Here is an 18,633-nt window from a genome sequence, read left to right as displayed (position 1 = left end):
GGTGGAGGGGGTGAGGGTGGAGGGGGTGAGGGTGGAGGGGGTGAGGGTGGAGGGGGTGAGGGTGGAGGGGGTGAGGGTGGAGGGGGTGAGGGTGGAGGGGGTGAGGGTGGAGGAGGTGAGGGTGGAGGAGGTGAGGGTGGTGGGGGTGAGGATGGAGAGACAGGGAGAGTGACGGTGGAGGGGGTGAGGATGGTGGAGTGAGGATGGAGGGGTGAGGGTGGAGTGGGTGAGGATGGAGGGGTGAGGGTGGAGTGGGTGAGGGTGGAAGGGTGGAGGGGCTGAGGGTGGAGGAGGTGAGGACGGAGGGGGTGAGGACGGAGGGGGTGAGGGCGGAGGGGGTGAGGGTGGAGGGGATGAGGGTGGGGAGACAGGGAGGGGTGAGGGTGAAGGGGGTGAGGGTGAAGGGGGTGAGGGTGGAGAGACAGTGAGGGTGAAGGGGTGAGAGTGAGGGTGGGGAGCCAGTGAGGGGTGAGAATGGAGGGGGTGAGGGTGGGGAGACAGTGAGGATGGAGGCGTGGGGAGACAGGGAGGGGTGAGGGTGGAGGGGGTGAGGGTGGAGAGACAGTGAGGGTGAAGGGGTGAGGGTGGGGAGACAGGGAGGGGTGAGGGTGGAGGGGGTGAGGGTGGGGAGACAGTGAGGATGGAGGGGGTGAGGGTGGGGAGACAGTGAGAGGTGAGGGTGGAGAGACAGTGAGGGGTGAGGGTGGAGAGACGGTGAGGGTGGAGAGACAGTGAGGGGTGAGGGTGGAGGGGTGAGGGTGGAGAGACAGTGAGGGGTGAGGGTGGGGGAGACACCAGTCTCTGGTGATGACCTCTCTCTGTCAGTGAATCGCAGCACCTTACCGTGTTTTGCCGTAGTAAGTCGCCTGCTGGCGCCCCATGCTCCAAGTCTCTATCAGCAGCGCTGCTGAATCCAGCTACACTAACCTCCCACTTCCTCAAACAGGCTCCCAGCTCCAAAACAGATTAATGTTTAAACAGAAAGAGGGAGGGAGAGACACTGCCATGTGACCTGAAATGTTTACTGTGAATTCTTGCTGCTGTAACAGTGATGTAGGGAAGGTATCGGCAGTTTTATCCACTAATTGGTCAGAGTGTGGGGAGCAGGCAAGGCGCTGCTGGGAAAAGCACAGCCTGTGCCAGGGTCTGAGCGTCAGGACAAGATGCCACGGTCGAATATTCAGACTGGCAGAGTCTGGGAAGCTGGAACCCAGCCCAACATCTTATTTCAAAAATTTCTCATTCTTGTATTCAAATCTCTGCAATACCACTCAGCCCCATCTCTGTAACCTCCCCCAGCCCCCACACCCCTCCCCCCTCCCTATCTCTGTAACCTCCCCCAGCCCCCACACCCCTCCCCCCTCCCTATCTCTGTAACCTCCCTCAGCCCCCACACCCCTCCCCCCTCCCTATCTCTGTAACCTCCCCCAGCCCCCACACCCCTCCCTATCTCTGTAACCTCCTCCAGCCCCTACACCCCCTCCCTGTCTCTGTAACCTCCTCCAGCCCCGACACTCCTCCCTATCTCTGTAAACTCCTCCAGCCCCGACACTCCTCCCTATCTCTGTAACCTCCTCCAGCCCCCACACCCCTCCCTATCTCTGTAACCTCCTCCAGTCCCTACACCCCTCCCTATCTCTGTAACCTCCTCCAGCCCCTACACCCCTCCCTATCTCTGTCACCTCCTCCAGCCCCTACACCCCTCCCTATCTCTGTAACCTCCTCCAGCCCCTACACCCCACCCTATCTCTGTAACCTCCTCCATCCCCCACACCCCTCCCTATCTCTGTAACCTCCTCCATCCCCCACACCCCTCCCTATCTCTGTAACCTCCTCCATCCCCCACACCCCTCCCTATCTCTGTAACCTCCACCAGCTTCTGTCCCCCTTCCTATCTCTGTAACCTCCAATCTCCTACTATGGTCCTAGTTGTCCTAGTGTTAAATTTTGTTTGATGATGCTCCTGTGAAGCGCCGTGGGATGCTTTACCACCTTAAAGGTGCTATATCAATGCAATTAGTTTGTATTGTTTGAATGGCCTCCTGTACTGTAGTGACTCTATGATTCTTCAAGGTTACCAGGCTTGGAGCTTTCAGAAAGCCTTTGGAGGGAGGGAGAGAGAGAGGGCGACACTGCTTTCTTCTGGCAGCTCAGGCAGCAACTGCTTGTGGTTTAAAATGAAACTGAAACTCTTTCTTTTCTGCAAGCTTAGCTCCTCCCATTAACCACATGACTCCGTCCCTGTCAATCAACCTAATCGAAACTCACATGACTCTGCATACTGAGTCTAAAATCCCAGTCGAACCGAAATAAACAAAAGGTCTATTAACTCTGCAAGGTAACACATTCCTGGTTAAAATCAGCTGGCATTCTTCACATCTGCTGCAGGTTTCCCAGACAAATCGACTCTTCGAACAAAACACTTCCTCTTAAAGCAGCCCCACCTTAAACACAAAATATAGCAAAATGGCACAGCATCATCCCACTGGGCCATGTGGAATTTGAAAGGCAAGTGGGGATGGATGTGGCAATCCACATGCCTTTAAATTAATTTGCCATTAAACTTGTTGAAGAGTTTGTTAACAGGCTGGAGTTAGAATCAAATATTAAATAGTAGAGCTGGAGGAGCAGACGTTCTGGGACGCGTTGGTGCTCAGCTGTCAGGAACGCCGTGGAAAGAAATTATCCATTGTGTTGCAGATGGAAAGTGGTCCACAAACAAAATGGAATGGGCAAACGGAAGGGCTGGCACAGGCACAGAGTTTCCATTGCTTGTGGAGAGCAGAATGAGGAGGGAGTGTTTGGATGTCGGTGTGGGCTGTTGGGTTTTCAGCCCCTCTGTTCTCTGGCCTCCTCCATTCCTCCCCTCGTGGCTGCTCTTTGCTTTCGAGAATCGGGCTCCCGCGTGATGTCCCACCTTCCCTCCAATATTGGCATCACTGATTGGGCACCAAACTCACCCCTAAGCCAATTAGGGCCTTTGATTTAAAATGGGGCCTGGGAATGGCCCAGACTCAGGTTCCTGAACAGGGATTGCAAAGCCGGCCCCTGGAGTTTGTCGGAATCCCATTGTGTTCCAGAGCGATATTTACTGAGTCAACGTGGACATGTCACTGGCCACAGCGTGGGGAGTGGACACTAATTCAAGTCTTTTTGTTTCCCTGTCTGGTATTTCTGAAAGAACTCACTTATTTCTGTAAAGAAAGGGAGCTGTAAATGTCAGAGTTCTCCCTTTGCAGCATTCTCCCACTGAGTGAATTCCCAGACATTCTCTGAGTGTTTCCAATCTCCTCACAGCTGTTCCAGGGAATGTGGAATGGGGGAGGGTCACTCAGTAACATTCACTTACTCCGAGAACAGTGCACAGAATTCACTTCACTACCACAGAAAGCTGAGACCGCAGGTGCCAAGACTGTTCCTGCCTCCACTGCTCAAAGGCCAGGGATGTAACTCAGTGCCCAACCACTCGCCAACAACCCAACACTGAAACATCTCCGCCTCGCTCTGGACAGTGCATTGAACCAGAACGCCAGATTCCAGATTAAACCAGAGTGAATCTGATATGGAAGCCAGCCAGCCCCACAGAGCCAACACGTTACACACTGCCTCATAGAATCATAGAATCCCTACAGTGCAGGAGGAGGCCATTCGGCCCATCGAGCCTGCACCGGCAACAATCCCACCCAGGCCCTACCCCCGTATCTCCACACATTTACCCGCTAATCTCCCTGACACGAAGGGGCAATTTAGCACAGCCAATCAACCTATCCCGCACATCTTTGTACTGCAAGAGGAAATCCAACCAGACACGGGGAGAACATACAAACTCCACACAGACAGTGACTACTGTCAAAGGCCACACTTGGAATATTGTGTACAGTTCTGGTCACCCTATTATAAAAAGGATATTATTAAACTAGAAAGAGTGCAGAAGAGATTTACTAGGATGCTACCGGGACTTGATGGTTTGAGATATAAGGAGAGGCTGGATAGACTGGGACTTGTTTCTCTGGAGCGTAGGAGGCTGAGGGGAGATCTTATAGAGGTCTATAAAATAATGAGGGGCATAGATCAGCTAGATAGTCAATATCTTTTCCCAAAGATAGGGGGGTCTTTGGCATAGGTTTAAGGTGAGAGGGGAGAGATACAAATGAGTCCAGAGGGGCAATTTTTTCACACAGAGGGTGGTGAGTGTCTGGAACAAGCTGCCAGAGGTAGTAGTAGAGGCGGGTACAATTTTGTCTTTTAAGAAACATTTAGACAGTTACATGGGTAAGATGGGTATAGAGGGATATGGGCCAAATGCGAGCAATTGGGACTCGCTTAGTGGTAAAAACTGGGCGGCATGGACAAGTTGGGACGACTTGCTGTAAATCTCTATGACTCTATGACCCCAGGCTGGAATTGAACCTGGGTCCCTGGCACTGTGAGGCAGCAGTGCTAACCACTGTGCCACCCTGCTCGTTGAGCTAATGCTGTTGAGCTTGGTTCAGGAGCTGCCTCACAAACATGCTGCGTATCTGCCTCTGGGGAGTCAGGAGGATTATTTCTGGGACATTGAGACCAACACAACTCGGGGGATTTCCTGTGCTGGCCCAGAATGAACTTTCTGCTGTTCACAGGGAACACAATCTCCGCAGAGAACACCACTGGCTAACAGCTGGAAAAATATTCCATTAACACAGGAGCTCAACATAGAAACACCACACACTTGTCCGAGATCCCACAGTCCTGACTGAAACATGCCCCACACCCAGGAAACTATAAATAGCCCCATCCCTCAATGGACACTGCCCCTCCAAGTGCCAACATCACAAACCACAGCCCCACAACGAACCCAAGTGCTGCCGTCCAAGATTTCAATCTCCCACGGGAAATCTGGACAAGTCCAAACCGCTGGGGATGGGTCAGGGAACGATTTGGCCACTCACTCCGCAAGTGGAATGTGAGGGACAGCTCAAATTGTGGTTATCCAGGTCTGACCATCACTCACACACTGAAACCCTGCCCTCAGAGAGCCAGTCCCGGTGGCAGCACAACCAATCACACTGCATTGGCTAAACCATTGAGTGGGTCGTTAACCTCGACATTGATCTACGGTGGCACAGCGGGACGGCACGGTGGCACAGTGGTTAGCACTGCTGCCTCACTGGCACCAGGGACCCTGGTTCGATTCCCGGCTTGGATCACTGTCTGTGTGGAGTTTGCACATTCTCCCCATGTCTGCGTGGGTTTCCCCCGGGTGCTCCGGTTTCCTCCCACAGTCTGAAAGACGTGCTGGTTAGGGTGCATTGGCCATGCTAAATTCTCCCTCAGTGTTACCCGAACAGGCGCTAGAGTGTGGCGACTCGGGGATTTTCACAGTAACTTCATTGCAGTGTTAATCTAAGCCTACTTGTGACACTAACAAATAAACTTTAAACTTTAGAACTGCTTCCCCAGCTGAAGAAATAAAACAAACCTCAGTGCAGTATTGAGGGAGTGCTGCTTAGTCAGAGGTGCTGTTTTTTTGGATGGAGCCCTCACAGCTGAAAGTAAATGATCCCACAGAACCATGGAAAGAAAAGCAGGGGAGATTTCTCTGGTGTCCTGGTTACAGTGCAGGGGGAGACCATTGGCACTGGCTTACACTGTACAGTAAACCACTCAATCCCATTCCCCCCGCTCTGTTAGAATCATGGAATCAGACAGCACAAAAGAGGCCCTTCGGCCCATCAAGTCTGCACCGACAAGGATCCTTTTAAGGCAAGGATTGATACATTTTTGAACAGTAAAGGAATTAAGGGTTACGGTGAGCGGGCGGGTAAGTGGAGCTGAGTCCACAAAAAGATCAGCCATGATCTTATTGAATGGCGCAGCAGGCTCGAGGGGCCAGATGGCCTACTCCTGCTCCTAGTTCTTATGTTCTTATGACATTTCCTTGAAGTACCAATCCAATCTCCTGTTCAGTTCCATTCCTATTTCTTCACCCTCACATGCAGAAGGTTGCAGATCATTATGACTTGCTGTGTAAGAACCTTCTGCCTCACATTCCCCCTGCGTATCTCACCCAAAACCTTAAATCTTTGTCCCCGAGTCCCGTGGCCATCCACTAACGGAGAAACGTTTCCTCTGAACTTACTTAAACCTGTCATCATAATCTTATAAACCTCTGTCCAATCTCCCCTCAATTTGCATTTTTTTTCTTTATTCTTTCATGGTGTCACTGATAAGCCCCAATTGCCTTTAAACTGAGTGTCTCACTCGGCCATTTCAGAGGGCAGTCAAGAGTCAACCACATTGCTGTGGTTCTGGAGTCACATGTAGGCCAGACCGGGTAAGGGCGGCAGATTTCCTTCCCTAAAAGACATTCGTGATCCGATGGGTTTTTCCGACAATCGACAATGGTTTCATGGATACCATTACTGAGATGAGCTTCATGTTCCAAGTTTATTAACTGAAACTAAATTCCACCGGCTGCTATGGTGGGATTTGAACCTGTGTCTCCGGAGCATTAACCTGGGCCCATAGAATCATAGAATCCCCAGAGTGCAGAAAGAGGTCATTCGGCCCATCGAGCCTGCACCAACCACAATCCCACCCAGGCCCTATTCCAGTAACTCTGCTTATCCCCTGACACGAAGGGGCAATTTTGCATCGCCAATCCTGCATATCTTTCGAGTGTAGGAAGAAACCAGAGCACCCGGAGGAAACCCACGCAGACACGGGGAGAACGTGCAAACTCCACACAGACAGTGACCCAAGCCGGGAATGAAACCCGAATCCATGGCACTGTGAGGCAGCAGTGCTAACCACTGTGCCACTGTGCTGCCCGGGTCCCTGGCACTGTGAGGCAGCAGTGCTAACCACTGTGCCACTGTGCTGCCCGGGTCCCTGGCACTGTGAGGCAGCAGTGCTAACCACTGTGCTGCCACTGTGCCCTCTGACCAGGGACATAAACACAACACCACCATCGTTCTTTGCTTCAAGTGGAACAAATTCTACCCCCCCCCCCCCTCCGCTCCCACACCACCCCCGGCCCCACACCACCCCCGCCCCCACACCACCCCCGCCCCCACACCACCCCCACTCCACACCACCCCCGCCCAGCTTAAACTTTGTAACTGAAATCCCTCATCCCTGGAACCAATTTGTGAGGATCTATCAATCGAGCCGAGACTAGTTGTGAGAAGACAAATAGGCTTTTATTGGCAAGAACTTGGAGCCATCCCTGTCGGAGATCTGGTCTGTACTGAAGGCTAGGGGGAGGAGCCACCGCCTTTATACCCGGACCAGGGGGAGGAGTCTTGGGCGGAGCCGACAGGGATGTGCCACATGTACAGGTAATAATAAATACTAACTAACAGTGGTTTACCACAATTTGGGAAATCTCCCTCTGCACCCTTGCGTGGATCCTCATATCCTTCTGAAAGTTACCCCTCAACCAGAGCAGGTAACCTGGCCGTTATCACCTTGCTGTTTGTGGGAGTTTGCTTTGTGAAAATTGCTGCTGTGTTTCTGACAGCAATGACCACATTTCAGAATTTCTCCATTGGGTTTGAGGGGCTTTGGCACGGGCAGCTGGTTTGAAAGGTGCGACAGGAATGTATTTTTTTCCATTATTTTCTATGACCGGGACATTCCGTTCACATTGCTATCGGGCTCGGCTGGCGGCGGGAATGGAGAATGTTGCGAGAAGGTCCTGATTGTATTTCCCAATGGGGTAAATGCCGGACGTTTCCCCCCCAACCCCGGCTTCAGGTGAGCTGCAATTCTCACCTGAGAGAAGGGGGAGGGGGGAGGTGGGGGAGGGGGGAGGTGGGGGAGGGGGAGGGGGGAAGGGGGAGGTGGGGGAGGGGGAGGGGAGAGAGGGGGGAGAGGTTAGTGGGGGAAGGCGACGTTAGGGATGTGGGGAGGTGGGGGTAGGGAGGGGGGTGGGGAGAAGGTGGGGGAGGAGGGGTTGGGGAGGTGGGGGAGGGGGAGGTGGGGGAGGAGGGGCTGGGGAGGTGGGGGAGGGGGAGGTGGGGAGGAGGGAGGTGGGGGAGGGGGGTTTGGGGAGGGGGGAGGGCTGGGGGAAGGTGGGGGGGGGCAGGGTGTTGGGGTGTCACAGCCAGGTCTGCACAGCAGCTTCTTTGTGACTGGCTTCAATAAAGAACGGCACGGTGGCACAGCGGTTAGCACTGCTGCCTCACAGCGCCAGGGACCCGGGGCAGCATGGTGGCACAGTGATTAGCACTGCTGCCTCACAGCGCCAGGGACCCGGGGCAGCATGGTGGCACAGCGGTTAGCACTGCTGCCTCACAGCGCCAGGGACCCGGGGCGGCACGGTAGCACAGTGGTTAGCACTGCTGCCTCACAGCGCCAGGGACTCGGGTTCGATTCCCAGCTTGGGTTGCTGTCTGTGCGGAGTCTGCACATTCTCCCCGTGTCTGCGTGGGTTTCCTCCTGGTTCTCCGTTTCCTGTGCCAAGTGCTGGGGTGGCTTCGGGAAGTCGGGGGAGAATATATCCAGCCTCTGAACCTCTCCCCTCACCGTGGCGATTCGCTGGCCTTGTTCAGTTTCTGACGATGGAGATTCAATGATTGGGCGATTTTAAATTGGTTTTGTACAGTGGGAATGAACAGATTTGAAAGGTTGGCTTAGTTTTGCTCCAAATGATGAACCTTTCACCAGTTTTGTTCTCAATGTTTAGACAAAGGCTCCAGCTGCTGGGTCACCTTGCAGACAAAGTGCGGAGCCCGGAATTGGCAATTTGTCAGAATGCAGTTACCGCCGGAGCATTTTTATACATTTCGAATGAACTGAAATGTCACCTTTTAACTCAGAGGACAATCGCCTCTTGTTTATTTTTGCTCATTAGATTGGAGAAAGAACAGATAATTACAAAGGGCAACTCGAGCTTGGACACTGTTTCTGTCAAAGATTCCACTTTCAGAATTGAGATTTTGGTCATTATATTGGGAAACGTTCATTTCTGCACACTCCAAATACAATTCCCGACAACTCCGATCCCCATTCCCGACAACTCCAATCCCCATTACCGACAACGCCGATCCTCATTCCCGACAACTCCGATCCCCGTTCCCGACAAATCCGATCCCCATTCCCGGCAACTCCGATCCCCATTCCCGACAACTCCGATCCCCATTCCCGACAACTCCGAACCCCAGTCCCGACAAATCTGATCCCCATTCCCGACAACTCCAATCTCTGTTCCCGACAACTCCGATCCCCATTCCCGACAACTCCAATCCCCATTCCCAACAACTCCGATCCCCGTTCCCGACAACTCTGATCCCTGTTCCCGACAACTCCGATCCCCATTCCCGACAACTCCAATCCCCATTCCCGACAACTCCAATCCCCATTCCCGACAACTCCAATCTCCATTCCTGACAACGCCGATCCTCATTCCCGACAACTCCGATCCCCGTTCCCGACAAATCCGATCCCCATTCCCAGCAACTCCGATCCCCATTCCCGACAACTCCGATCCCCATTCCCGACAACTCCGAACCCCAGTCCCGACAACTCTGATCCCCATTCCCGACAACTCCAATCTCCGTTCCCGACAACTCCGATCCCCATTCCCAACAACTCCGATCCCCGTTCCCGACAACTCCGATCCCTGTTCCCGACAACTCCGATCCCCGTTCCCGACAACTCCAATCCCCATTCCCGACAACTCCGATCCCCGTTCCCGACAACACCGATCCCCATTCCCGACAACGCCGATCCGCATTCCTGACAACTCCGATCCCCGTTCCCGACAACTCCGATCCCCATTCCCGACAACTCCGATCCCCATTCCCGACAACTCCAATCCCCATTCCCGACAACGCCGATCCTCATTCCCGACAACTCCGATCCCCGTTCCCGACAAATCCGATCCCCATTCCTGGCAACTCCGATCCCCATTCCTGACAACTCCGATCCCCATTCCCGACAACTCCGAACCCCAGTCCCGACAACTCTGATCCCCATTCCCGACAACTCCAATCTCCGTTCCCGACAACTCCAATCCCCATTCCCAACAACTCCAATCCCCATTCCCAACAACTCCGATCCCCGTTCCCGACAACTCCGATCCCTGTTCCCGACAACTCCGATCCCCGTTCCTGACAACTCCAATCCCCATTCCCGACAACTCCGATCCCCGTTCCTGACAACTCCGATCCCCATTGAGACAGTGCCGATCCTCATTCCTGACAACTCCGATCCCCACTCCCGACAACTTCGATCTCCATTCCCGACAACTCCAATCCCCATTCCCAACAATGCCGATCCTCATTCCTGGCAACTCCGATCCCCGTTCCCGACAACTCCGATCCCCATTCCCGACAACTCCAATCCCCATTCCCGACAACGCCGATCCTCATTCCCGACAACTCCGATCCCCGTTCCCGACAACTCCGATCCCCGTTCCCAACAACTCCGATCCCCATTCCCGACAACTCCGATCCCCATTCCCGACAACTCCGAACCTCATTCCCGACAACTCCGATCCCCATTCCCAACAACTCCGATCCTCATTCCCGACAACTCCGATCCCCATTCCCGACAACTCCAAATCCCAGTCCCGACAACTCTGATCCCCATTCCCGACAACTCCAATCTCCATTCCCAACAACTCCGATCCCCATTCCCGACAACTCCGATCCCCATTCCCAACAACTCTGAACCCCAGTCCCGACAACTCTGATCCCCATTCCCGACAACTCCGATCCCCGTTCCCGACAACTCCGATCCCCGTTCCCGACAACTCCAATCTCCGTTCCCGACAACTCTGATCCCTATTTGCCTTCTTTACTGCCTGCTGTACCTGCGCGCTTACTCTCAGCGACTGATGCATGAGGATTCCAAGGTCTTGCTGAGTATCCACCTCTCTCAATTTACACCCATTCAAATAATAATCTGTCTCCCTATTATTGCTACCAAAGTGGATAACCTCACATTTATCTACATTCTACTGCATCTGCCATGCTGATGCCCACACACTCAGCCTGTCCAAATCACGCTGAAGCATCTCTGCATCCTCCTCACAGCTCACCCTCCCACCCAACTTTGTATCATCTGCAAATTTGGAGATAATACATTCAGTTCCCACTTCCAAATCATTAATATATAATGTGAACAGTTGGGGTCCCAGCACAGATCCCTGCGGAACCCCACTAGTCACTGACTGCCAATCAGAAAAAGACACATTTATGCCAACTCTTTGCTTCTATCTGCTAACCAGCATTCTATCCATCTCAAGGTGCTACCCAAACTCCTTCTCGAAAGCCTTCTGAAAGTCTAAATAAACCACATCCACTGGTTCTCCTCGGTCAATTCTATTCGTTACGTCTCAAACTCCAGTAGATTTGTCAAGCATGATTTCCCTTTTGTAAATCCATGTTGACTTTGTCTGATTATACCACTGTCCTCCAAAGCTAAGTTATGAAATCCTTGATAATGGACTCTAGCAACTTCCCCGGTACAGACGTTAGGCTCACTGGTCTATAGTTCCCTGTTTTCTCTCTACCTCCCTTTTTGAATAGCGGGCTTACATTAGCTACCCTCCAATCTGTCGGAAGCAATCCAGAGTCCAAAGAATTTTGGAAAATGACCACCTATGGGTGTACTATTTCCAGGGCCACTTCCCTAAGTACCCTGGGATGAAGATTATCTGGACCTGGAGATTTATCCACTTTCAATGACAATGTTATTACACCACAATCTTCAAAGTGCTTAATAACCAATGAAATACTATAAAAATGGCAAACACAGCAGCTAAGTGAATGATCCCACTATCAACCATCAACAGATATGTTTACTGCAACTTTGATCTCTCTCCTTCTCTAAGATATTCCTTAAAACCAACTCCTACACCTAACTTTTCCTTCCATGCCTCGTTGTTTGATAATCATTCCTGTGGGGCCCTGTGGGACATTTTACTTCCTAGAATGGGAGGGGTGATGGCCTAGTGGTATTATCGCCAGACTATTAATCCAGAAACTCAGCTAATGTTCTGGGGACCTGGGTTCAAATCCCGCCACGGCAGATGGTGGAATTTGAATTCAATAAAAAATATCGGGAATTAAGAATCTACCGATGACCATGAAACCATTGTCGATTGTCAGAAAAATCCATCTGGTTCACTCATGTCCTTTAGGGAAGGAAATCTGCCATCCTTACCCAGTTGGGCCTACATGTGACTCCAGAGCCACAGCAATGTGGTTAACTCACAAGGGCAACAAGGGGTGGGCAATAAATGCTGGCCAGCCAGTGGCGCCTAAGTTCCACAATGAATATATATTTTTAAAAGTGTTTTAGTGTTGAGATTAAAGGATAAATGTTGTGCGGCACACTGGGGAACACCGTCCTGTTCTTCTTCGAATCCTTCATATTCATCTGAGGAGGCAACTAACCCTCAGTTTCTAACAGAGGCACCCCTGACACTGCAGCACTCCGTCAGTATTGCACTGTGGACTGTGAGTCGAGACTTGGTGCTGGGTTTTCTGGAGAGAGTATTGAGGACATGAGCTGAATGACTCTGGAGGAACCAAAACTGACCATCTTTGAGCAGGTTATTGCTAAATAAGTGCCACTTGATAACACTGTTGATGACCTCTGCTCACATTTTGCAAGAATAGACTGATGGGGGAATAATTTGCCAGGTTGGATTTTTCCTGCATTTTGTGGACAAGGCATATAACAGGGCAATTTTCTACATTACCTAGTAATGGAATGACTAGTAATTCTAAATAATTAATTCACATTACTAGTAATTTCCTAGTGATGGAGACTGGAACTCACCATCACTGATTCACAGGGAAAAGTGTGACTCACTGATGTACAGCTGATAACTGATGCATCCGTACCAAATGGTCCATTCTGAGGGAGCAGAGGGTCACTGGCTATTGGCATGTGTAGGAAATGGAAGGTAAGTGACATGGTGTTGCATTGTGGGTTCTCATTCTGAGAATCATTTCTCACTCAGCGATCGATCGCTGGAGGGTTAGTCGATACGTGACTGGATTACAGGTGGTTCCTGAAATGTAAAGTGTTTCGTTTGCCAGCAGTAACAACTCTCAGCTTGATTAACTAAACGATACTTGTTTTAGAACAGCAGGACTGATACTTCATACATTAACCATTGGCGCCTTCAGCTCATTACTGTCAGAGCCACTGTGTAACCCAATATTCATTTCCGGCCCAATCCCCAATGTTTCAATAATCATTCCAAGGATGTCGGAGTCACTGACTAGACCAGCATTTATTGCCCATCCCTATTTGCCCCTTGAGAAGGGGGTGGTGAGCTGCCTTCTTGAACTGCTGCAGTCCATGTGGTGTCGGTCCACCCACCGTGCTGTTAGGGAGGGAGTTGCAGGATTTTGACCCAGCGACTGTGAAGGAACGGGGATATATTTCCAAGTCAGGATGGTGAATGACTTGGAGGGGGACCTCTGGGTGGTGGTGTCTCCAGGTATCGGGGCTGTTCTTGTCCTTCGAGACAGTTCAGATTGGGGGTTTGGAAGGTGCTGTCAAAGGAGACTTGGTGAGTTACAGATGGTACACACGGCTGCCACTGTGCATTGGTGTGGCGGAGGGAGTGAATGTTTAAGGTAGTGGACGGGGTGTTAATCAAATGGGCCGCTTTGTCCTGGCTGGTTTTAAGCACCTCCTTATTAAAAGTTCAGCCTGCTGCCCCAGCCTCTCATGAACTCTGATGGAGAGTTTATCACCCGTAATTCACATTCTTTGTTTGAGTTTGATGCTATTCATGCTCTGTCTCTTGCAGCAATTCACACTTTTTCCTCAGAGTTTGAAAAATCTGTCTTAATGTTTTAATGTGGAGATGCTGGCGTTGGACTGGGGTAAGCACAGTAAGAAGTCTTACAACACCAGGTTAAAGTCCAACAGGTTTATTTGGCAGCACGAGCTTTTGGAGTGTCGCTTTGGAGCAACGCTCTGAAAACTCGTGCTACCAAATAAACCTTTTGGACTTTAACCTGGTGTTGTGAGCCTTCTTACTGTGCTTAACGTATTGAGCCAGTGGCTGTTCAGGTGACAACGCTGGAAGGATTTGAAATTACTGCGATGTATACATCATCCCTCACTTTCTCCTTATCACTTTCTCTGAGGAATTACTTTTAGAGCAACATTAAACTGCAAAGACTTGTTTTGATTTATACGCTGTGTACGAAAGGATTTAAGATGCGACACAGTAATGTTTGTTTGTCACAGCATTCCATCCAGTCAAGAAAAGATTTACGGCACTGATTTATATTGGATGTAGCATAAAAGACCAACCGCATTGAAATCCTGTCGGCTGATCTACAGCATCACCAGAGGCCTGAGTTAGCAAAGACACTGCGACCATTAGCGTGCCAGCAACTCAACTCCCACTTAGAAATAGACAGTCATGGGTTCAAACCCCACCTGAGACACCAAACCAACGCCCTGTTAGGAAACAATGTGTCACTTTATGTTTAATTTAAGATTGTGAGTTAAGGAAAGTGGAATATGGTTTCAGCTCCAATCAAATTCATTGTGTTTTGTGAGCTTGATTTTTTGATTTGATTTGATTTATTATTGTCACATGTATTAGTGCACAGTGAAAAGTATTGTTTCTTATGCGCTATACAGACAAAGCATACTGTTCATAGAGAAGGAAAGGAGAGAGTGCAGAATGTAGTGTTACAGTCATAACTAGGGTGTAGAGAAAGATCAACTTAATGCAAGGTAGGTCCATTCAAAAGTCTGATGGCAGCAAATTTTGGGATTTGTTTATACACATTCCTGTTATGAGGTTCTATAACCCTCGAAGTGAAGTGCTGGCTTACAAAGGGTTAATATTTTAGCAATTTTTGTAAAAAAAAACACAAAGTTAAAAAACATTGTGCTGGGGGTTAGGGACGCATAGAGACACAGAAGGACAGAAAAGAGGGTCAGAGTGTCTCTGTCCAGGAGACAGGAAGCTCTCTGATAAGCAAACTGCAAAGCTGCTGGGGACTGAGGTTAGGGAACTCACAGAATCCCGAAAGTGCAGAAGGAGGCCATTTGGCCCATCGAGTCTGCACCGACAACAATCCAACCCAGGTCCTATCCCCATAACCCAACATATTTACCCTCCTAATCTCCCTGACACTAAGGGGCAATTTAGCATGGCCAATCAACCCTAACCTGCACATCTTTGGAGTGTGGGAGGAAACTGGAGCACCCAGAGGAAACCCACACAGACACGGGGAGAATGTGCAAACCCCACACAGACAGTGACCCAAGGCTAGAATTGAACCTGGGTCCCTGGCACTGTGAGGCAGCAGTGCTAACCACTATGCTACCCAAGGTTAGGATTATATTCACATGTTGGTTCTGTAGTTGAGATAATAGAGAGTTTCAGGTAGGGTTTTGGGTGTCACAGCGGGAGATACCGGCTGGGGCAAGCGCATCTAGTGAATGCGCAGAAATTCACCAGTAGAAAACCTGGGCCATCCCAAGACAGAAGTCTTGGTGTTAAGATCGTGGTAAATCTTCACTGGAGTTTTGTGTTTGTTGGGATCAAAGGAATAGTGGGAGTTTTTGAGTTTGTATTGAGATCTTTTCAGCCTTTTTGTTTGGTGTAATATAATTCATTTCTCTTTGTTTCATAAATGTTTTATTCTTTATCTCTCTCTCCTCCTTTAAGATCTCCTTAAAGCCTCCCTCTTTGACCAAGCTTTTGGTCACCTGTCCTAATATCTCCTTAGGTGGATTTGTGCCAGTTGTTCTTTGGGACATTATATTACATTAAAGGGGCATGAATGCAAGTTGTTATTATCACATCCCATCCATCCAGGAAGCCAGTTTCACTGCAGCTTTTTAACATACACCCAGAGTGAAGGAGAGGATCACAATTTAACATTTGATCAGGAGGGAGGCAAATCATTAATCCTAAACACTTCCAAAAATGGAACCAGTTCAATTCCAGCCTTGGGTGACTGTGCGGAGTCTGCACATTCTCCCCATGTCTGCGTGGGCTTTCTCTGGGTGCTCCAGTTTCCTCCCACAGTCCAAAGATGTACAGGCTAGGTGGATTAGCCGTGGTAAATTCACGGGGTTATGGGGATAGGGCAGGGAGTGGGCCTGGGTGGGATGCTCTTTTGGACAATCGGTGCAAACACGATGGGCTGAATGGTCTCCTCCTGCGTTGTAGGGATTCTCTGGTTCTACAGGATTTGTGCAATTCATTAATAAAACTGCAACCCCAAGGATTCCAAAGACATCACATTTCCCAAGAGATCGAAGTGAGTCAGGAAGGTTAAATCAAGAAGTTTAACTGCGAGGGTTTTTCTCACTCCCTATCATCTTCAATTATCACCTCAGTTTCTATGTTTCTATGTTTCAGTGCAGTCGACCCCAATGAACTGAATACAGCATTAATTAAAGATATTTACAACTTCTGTGTGAATCAGTGTGTTCGCTCAGTTGATTAGTGTGTGGTACGGAATAATGTTCACAGCGCACGGTTAGGCTGTACTGGTCGATCCTGGTGCCAAACTGCTTATTGCGCCCAAAAGGAGCTCAGGGCGTCGACCAGGCAGCATGAGAGAGACTCAATCACTCAGCAACAACAGTCTTGCATTTTTATAGCACCTTTCCTGACATCCCAAATCATTTCACAGACAATGAAGTACTTTTGGAAGAGATGTAACCTATTGTAATATCGGAAATACAGCCAGCAACGTGAACGCGACAGACTCCCACCAACAATTCACATGATGATGACCAGGTGGTCTGCTTTTTTTGTGATGTTGGTCCAGGGTAAATATTGGCCAAGGCACTGTGGCACAATAATCTCTCCCTCAATGTCAACAAAACGAAGGAGATAGTCATCAACTTCAGGAAGCGTAGTGGAGGACATGCCCCTGTCTACATCAATCGGGACGAAGTAGAAATGGTCGAGAAACTCACCAATCTGAAATCTGCAGTGTTTATCACCTATTCCCAAAGACAATTTCCATGTTCTAATGAGAATGGCATCTTGTAACAATATGCTAATTACCTAAATTAATTAACTTTGATATTTGTAATTTGGGTACGAAGTTTCTAGGTGTCCAGATCACCAACAACCTGTCCTGGTCCCCCCATGCCGACACTATAGTTAAGAAAGCCCACCAACGCCTCCACTTTCTCAGAAGACTAAGGAAATTCGACATGTCAGCTACGACTCTCACCAACTTCTACAGATGCACCATAGAAAGCATTCTTTCTGGTTGTATCACAGCTTGGTCTGGGCTCCTGCTCTGCCCAAGACCGCAAGGAAGTACAAAAGGTTGTGAATGTAGCCCAATCCATCACGCAAACCAGCCTCCCACCCATTGACTCTGTCTACACTTCCCGCTGCCTCGGCAAGGCAGCCGGCATAATCAAGGACTCCACACACCCCGAACATTCTCTCTTCCACATTCCACGGGGAAAAGATACAAAAGTCTGAGGTCACGTACCAACTGACTCAAGAACAGCTTCTTCCTTACTGCTGTCAGATTTTTGAATGGACCTACCTTGCATTAAGTTGATCTTTCTCTACACCCTAGCTATGACTGTAACACTACATTCTGCACTCTCTCCTTTCCTTCTTTATGAACGGTATGATTTGTCTGCATAGTGCGCAAGAAACAATACCTTTCACTGAATACTAATACATGTGACAATAATAAATCAAATCAAATCAAATCGAATGTGGGGAGAATCCCCCTTTCTGCAAAGGAATTCCATGGGGTCTTTCACATCCACCTCAGCAGCAGATAGAGCCTCAGTTTAATATTAGACCATAAAAAAAAGGAACAAGAGGAGACCATTTGGCCCCTCGAGCCTGCTCTGCCATTCAATCGGATCATGGCTGATCCAACATTCCTCACGTCTACTTTCCTGTCCCTTTCCCGTAACCCTCGATTCCCTTACTGATCAAATATCTATCTCAGCCTTAAATATACACAAGGACTCTGTTCCCACAGCTCTCTGTGGCAAGGAGGTTCAGACTCTCAGCTCCCAAAAGAAGAAATTCCTCCTCATCTCAGTCTTATATTGGGACCCCTTTATTCTGAGACCCTGCTCTCTGGTCCTAGACTCTCCCAAGAGGGGAATTTACCCTGTCAAAGCCCCCTGAGAATCCGATATGTTTCAATGGGATCACCTCTCATTCTTCTAAATTCCACTGAGTACAGGCCCAACCTTATCTGAGGAAGGATGTCCTTGCTATAGCGGGAGTACAGCGAAGGTTTACCAGGCTGATTCCTGGGATGGCAGGTCTGTCATATGAGGAGAGATTAAGTAGGTTAGGATTATATTCACTGGAGTTTAGGAGAGTGAGAGGGGATAGAACATAGAACATTACAGCGCAGAACAGGCCCTTCGGCCCACGATGTTGCACCGACCAGTTAAAAAAAAAAACTGTGACCCTCCAACCTAAACCAATTTCTTTTCGTCCATGAACCTATCTACGGATCTCTTAAACGCCCCCAAACTCGGCGCATTTACAACTGATGCTGGCAGGGCATTCCAATCCCTCACCACCCTCTGGGTAAAGAACCTACCCCTGACATCGGTTCTATAACTACCCCCCCTCAATTTAAAGCCATGCCCCCTCGTGCTGGATTTCTCCATCAGAGGAAAAAGGCTATCACTATCCAC

General features: G+C 49.8%; 1 protein-coding gene across 3 annotated transcripts in view; it reads right to left on the bottom strand.

Annotated features, from left to right (window-relative positions):
• Positions 1-18,633, bottom strand: part of LOC144497586 (choline transporter-like protein 5) — a 317,203-nt gene that overhangs the window by 182,710 nt on the left and 115,860 nt on the right. The window contains exon 1 of one of the 3 annotated variants that reach the window (XM_078219027.1): positions 844-1,018. The exons of the other annotated variants lie outside the window; for them this stretch is intronic. The gene's annotated coding sequence lies outside the window, so the exon portion shown is untranslated. Of the gene's footprint in view, positions 1-843; positions 1,019-18,633 lie in introns of those variants that run through there. 3 annotated transcript variants of the gene reach the window in all.

The sequence above is a fragment of the Mustelus asterias genome, chromosome 8 (genome assembly GCF_964213995.1).
Source record: "Mustelus asterias chromosome 8, sMusAst1.hap1.1, whole genome shotgun sequence".
In the NCBI taxonomy this organism is placed as follows: domain Eukaryota; kingdom Metazoa; phylum Chordata; class Chondrichthyes; order Carcharhiniformes; family Triakidae; genus Mustelus; species Mustelus asterias.
This window is presented reverse-complemented; position numbering and strand designations above follow the sequence as displayed.